Genomic DNA, 6,000 nt, shown 5'->3' with positions numbered 1-6,000 from the left:
ATATCTTAGTCATATCGTTTCATGCACACACCATAGTCACGTTGTTCCGTAAACATTTCACACATGTCAAGCATATATCACGTATAGAACCACGAGACACATGTCATGATACAAACATCAACTTTTAACCAAACCGTTAGTAAGGTCACTTACTTGGTTTGCATTAGCAGGTGTTCTCCTTACACTCGAGTACAATTGACTATGTGAATTTTATTTCCCGACCTTAAGGTAAGTGCTACATATTAATTTATGCCATATTAGTCGGTTCAAAACTACAAAATAATTTTTTTTTTACAATTATTATAGGTTACCACTACTTTAAAAGAGTTGAGTTTGACTTATGTCGAGGTTGAAAATGAAAAATGTTGTCATACGTTAATCAAAAGTTAAAATAAAACCTCATACAATTATGCTATAATTTTACTTATGAACATTCCTTGGAATATCATATTCACAAGTAAGTCCTTACTTAATAGTCAATCATTATTATTCTACCCAAAGAAAGAAATTTCATGCGTTGTTCTTACGAGCCTCAACACTGTCTCTGTTTTCCTCTATTTCATCAAAGTAGTCCTCTCGAGCATTTCCAGCCAACATTAAGGCAGCCAACCAGAAGAGGGATGAATCAAGGGATAGAAATGCACCCCCACCCAAAAGACCAGTCATAGCGATCTGCATGCTGTCTCAAGATTGTGATGAACGTTGCGAGTCAAGTGAATTTGCTCGGCGATTGTAGGCCATACGAGCAAAGTTATAGCCAATCCAATTGTGAACCAGCAAACACAGAGTAAAGGATGATAACGTTTCGAAATCACTTTTTAGGTAACAGTTAAGAGTAAAGGATGTGATTTGGAAAGAGAAGTTACAAGGCAATGTTGAAGAAAATAGAGAAACTGGTGCTCTTAAAAAAGGCACCTCGAGGAACGGATTTTCGTTGGTAAGGATAGAACAAAGAGAACAAAGAGAAGTATCCTGCAATTGAAGAAGCAAGCATAAACGCAAGGGAAAGATATCCGAGGGCCACAGTTGGGTCCGCTGGATATTGATAGATCACAGTGCCTTTGCTTGGGATGGGAGTTCCAGATGCAAGCTGCCCATAAGCAATCACAACAAGAAAGGACAGTGACCATCAATGAGGGAGCTTGGAAAATTATATGTTATTACATTGGTTGGGAGGTTCTCATCTTGTTGTGATTGTTTCAAATGCACAAATATCTACACAATAAGAATCAAACAATTTGTGTTAGTGAAAAAGTGAGTAATTGAAGGGTTGATAAGAAGATTGTAGTATGAAGAGCAAGAATGCTCTCTATATAGAGAGAATACAAAAAGATATTTAGAAAATCTACTTCAAAATCTTCTGAAAATTGGGTAACAAACATGTAAACAAATCAAAAACTAAATCAAATCAAAACTAAATCAACTCCTAGCACGTGATCTTTAACACTCCTCCTTGTTTAGATGTTGTGAACTCCAAGCTTTTTCCTGAACACCCATCTTACTCCAATTATCTTTCTGTTTAAAGGTCGATCAACCAACTCCCTGGTTTTGTTTTTCTCGATCACTGAAAGCTCCTCCTCTGACAGGTGCATCATCAACCAAAGCATCTTGTCGTTCATCTTCAGACTCTTCTTGTCGTTCATCTTCATGCTAATTTAGTCGTTCATCTTTAGACTCTTCTAACATGCTATAAAATATTAAATTGTTTGGTGCATTAGAAATCTGATTCATATTCATCAGTTCTTCCAATTTTCATTGCTCATTTGTAACAAACTAATCATCTTGGCTCACAATAACACGAATAGTGTGTGGTTGAAAAACTCTGTAAGCTTTGGATATAGTGTTATACCCAACAAAGATGCCAGCTTCTGCCTTTTTGTCAAGCTTATCACGCTTGACCTGTGGAATGTAAGTTAAGCAAAGACACCCAAATACTCTAAGGAACATTAAAGAAGGTTTGTAACCATACCAAACTTCAAATGGTGTTAGGTCATTCACAACTTTTGTTGAAATTCCATTTTGCAAGCACACAACAGTGTTTGCTGCTTTTCCCTAAAAACATTTTGGAAGATCCTTCTCATGAAGCATGCATCTCGTCATCTCCATTATGAATTATATGAATCCAACAACTGATCACGTGCATGTACCCGAAGTACCGATTACAAGAAGCAAGGTTAAGAAGATTCAAGAGGCCTATACATTGCATCTTCAAAAGCTAGCTAGTGTACCGGTTGAAACAAAGACTTTTGAGCCCAAAAATCTTTATAGCATTAGCATATCAAATCAAGAAGATAATGGAGTGGCGATATTGGAAAGTAATTAGAAGACTTGCCTTTGGTAGTTGAATTACCAATTAAGGAAATTATTAATGGCTTATTTGCTTCATTTTATATTTAATAGCATCTATTAATAGTTTGTATGAATTGCCTTATATTCTTCAATTTGTATTTAATAGCATTTATTAGCATTTATTAGTGGTTGGTGACTGAACTTTATTTTGTTAGGGTTATCTTCTTGGCCTATTTAAAGGCATGTAATATTCATGTTTGGGGGATTTTGTTGAATACAGAAAAAACCTTTGTGTTTTCTTGATACCCTTTTGGTGTTATTCTTTTTCAAACCTTGCTTTAGGTTTGATGTTTAAACCGATTCATTGAATTAGTTTTGATCAAGCTAATTCTGGAGTGAATTGTCTTGGTCTAAGAGTGACCATCATAGATTCCAAGTTCGATCTAAGAGTCATTCATCTTCTAACCAGCTCTTGGTTGGAATCAATCCGTTAAGTTAGCTTTCTCTGTGAGCGTTTTGCAAGGATTCTAGAAGAACCTCTAGCTTTGCAAATTCCAGCATTGTAGGCGCTTATCAATGAATCTATTCTCCTTTCACTGACGCCATTCTGTTGAGAAGTGTGTGGTTCTGTCAATTGATGTTCAATTCCAACCCTTCACAAAACCTGTTAAAAGTTTCCGAAGTGTACTCCTTCCATTAATTGACCTTACATTTTGAATCAAGCATGCACTTTCATTCTCAACTCTGGCTTTGAACTTCCAACACATTCTTGTTAGATCATCAATAAAAATAATGTAATAAAGATTACCATTTAATGATGGTGTTCACTGAGGACCACAAAGATCAGTATGAATCAGCTGCAGTTTTTTCGAGGCTCTCCATGCCTGTTTAGGATAGGGTTGCCTATGTTGCTTCCCAAAATTACAAGCATGGCAAAGAGACATGTCATCATCAATGTCAGCGAGTCCTTCTACCAGCTTCTTTCACTGCATCTGAAGCAAACCTCGATGATGAAAGTGCCCAAGTCCTTTGTGACAAATCTCAGTGGCACTAGCTCTTGATATGATGGCCGTCAGATTTACAGTAAAGCTTTTTCCTCTCATTTTGACATTGAACAAGTCATTTCCACTAGCATCTCCGATCCAAGAACTGCTTATTCTCAAACAACACTTTATAGTCTTTATCAAGTAACTGACCAACACTTAAGAGATTTTGATCAATTTTAGGTATAAATAAAACATATGGAATGAATTTTGTACCTTCATAGCTTGTTATAGCTACTGTGCTTTTTCCCTTGACTTCTAAGTGTTCACCATTGCCAATCATCACTCTCTTGACTTCAGTGTCTCTTAATTCCTCAAAAAACTTCTTGTCATATGTCATATGACATATGATTTGTGCACCCACTATCAATCAACCAGTTCTCGCTTGATTCTTTGCCTGAGAAACAAGTTACCACAAACAATTGATCTTCTTCTTCTTGATTAGCTACCTATGCATCTATTTCTTTCACCTGATCTTTGGCGTTGCAGATCACAACTTCATATCCAAGTTGATTGCATTTGGAGCATTTGGCGTCAGATTTTCTCTAACACTTGTATGGTGGATGACCTTTCTTCTCACTATGGCGGCAAGGTGGATATAATTCTTTTGAAACCTCCTCCTTTTGTCTTCTAATAATTGGCAGATGAATCTCCATTCGTCGATTGGTTTTTGAAAATTTTCTTATTTTTATACCTGTTGTTGTCTTGATGCTTGATAGGTAAGGCATCTTCAATCACCCCTTCTTGCCTCATAGACCTCCTTTGCTCTTGTGCTTGTAAAGCATTCAAGAGCTCTGTAAGAGAAATCTTTGATAGGTTTTGGTGTTCTCCAGAGTAGTAATGGTGGCTTCAAATTTCTCTGGAACAGTGACCAACAGCTTTTCAACGATCCAGGAATCATTTATCATAGAACCAAACAATCTCACATTGTTGGCAATGCTGAGAAATCTGTCAGAGTACTCTTTCACTGACTCAGACTCCTTCATCTTCTGCAGCTCGAAATCCCTAATCAAATTTAGGACCTTCATTCCACGAATCCTCTCATCTCCTTCATATTCAGCCTTGAAGATAATCCCAAATTTCCTTTGCTATTTTGAGAGACATTATTCGCATGAGATCATTTGAGATACTGCTGCAAATAGGCAAGCTTTTGTCTTTGATTGTTTTTGTCGTCTTTTTCTTCTGTGCTTTGATTTGTTCTACAGTAAGATTTGCTGGAAGTGGAGGGACCTCGTAATCCTATTCTATTGCGTCTCACAGATCCAAAGCCTCCAAATAAGTCTCCATACGAACTGCCCACATTTGATAACTATCTCCATCGAAGACTGATGGTGCAATAACTGAAAAACTAGATTCACCTTCCATTTTGATCTCACAGATCCCTTAAGAAGATAGCTTTTGATACCAATTGTTAGTGAAAAAGTAAGTAATCTAATGGTTGACAAGAACATTGTATTATGAAGAACAAGAATGCTCTATATATGAAGAGAATACAAAAAGATATTTAGAAAATCTACCTACAAATCTACGGAAAATCGGGTAACAAACAAGTAAACAAATAAAAAACTAAATCAAATCAAAACTAAATCAACCCCTAACTATAAGGAGATTTAATCAGATACTAACTGACATCAATCTAAGCAAATACGTGATCTTTAACAATTTATGAACATAAGCTTACCTTCTTGTTCTCAGCTACGACTCCAAATATAAAGGATTTCACACCTAAAGTTGCGACAGTAAGAGACATTATCTTGACAGACACGACCATTGATCCGAAGATAAATGTTACAAACGAATTTTTAGAAAAATGGGCAAGAGAACGGGAAGACTATGGAATGAGATTAGTGAATGCTTGACATTTATAGTGGTCAGTATCGTCCAATGCATATCTTGAAATCATGAATTAAGAATTAAAATATGGAAATAAACAGATTTTCTTTTGATTTTTTTTTTTTTTATTTTTTTTTTTATTTATTTTTTTTTTTTTAGGAATTATATGAACAAATTACCAATCTGGGTGTAAATCAGTTATGCATGCTCTTATTGCCAAAAAGAAAATTGGCTTCATTGATGGCACTATTGAAGAACCGTCTCAAAATGCAAATTCAACCGAATTTGAACACTGAAATCAGTTCAACAGTATGATAATATCTTAGTTAATTCATTCAGTTGAAGCAGATATCGCTGATGGAATTATTCACGCCAAGATAGCTCATCAAGTGTGGGTTGATCTTCACGATCAATTCTCACAAAAGAATGCTCCAGCAATTTTTCAGATACAAAAGTCGATAATAATGATGTCACAGGGAACCATGGCACTGTCAGCATACTTCACCAAGCTCAAAGCACTCTGGGATGAATTGGAAGCGTACCGCATGTTGAACACAACTCTCTGTGGGAAACACTCGCACTCTTTATTAAGACCAATCGAGAAGAGAATACAAGACACTTTGTAGAATACTACTACTTTATAATGCTTGGGATTTCTTGGGATGAAACACTAGGTAGGGTTGAGGGGTATTTATACTATACCCTACGCAATCTAGACCTAACAAATGTAAATATTTTTCCTAAAATATCGAGATCGCTTTCGTGAAACATCTAGTATATTTCCTAAAATCTCTACTAAAATAAATATATAATGGGCTCGTACAATTATTGGGCT

General features: G+C 36.0%; 1 pseudogene; it reads right to left on the bottom strand.

Annotated features, from left to right (window-relative positions):
• Nucleotides 1-461: 461 nt before the first annotated feature.
• Nucleotides 462-5,925, bottom strand: LOC147792290 (uncharacterized; annotated as a pseudogene).
• Nucleotides 5,926-6,000: the final 75 nt, after the last annotated feature.

Source organism: Cucurbita pepo, chromosome 6, assembly GCF_057944985.1.
Source record: "Cucurbita pepo subsp. pepo isolate OVF chromosome 6, ASM5794498v1, whole genome shotgun sequence".
In the NCBI taxonomy this organism is placed as follows: Eukaryota; Viridiplantae; Streptophyta; class Magnoliopsida; order Cucurbitales; family Cucurbitaceae; genus Cucurbita; species Cucurbita pepo.
This window is presented reverse-complemented; position numbering and strand designations above follow the sequence as displayed.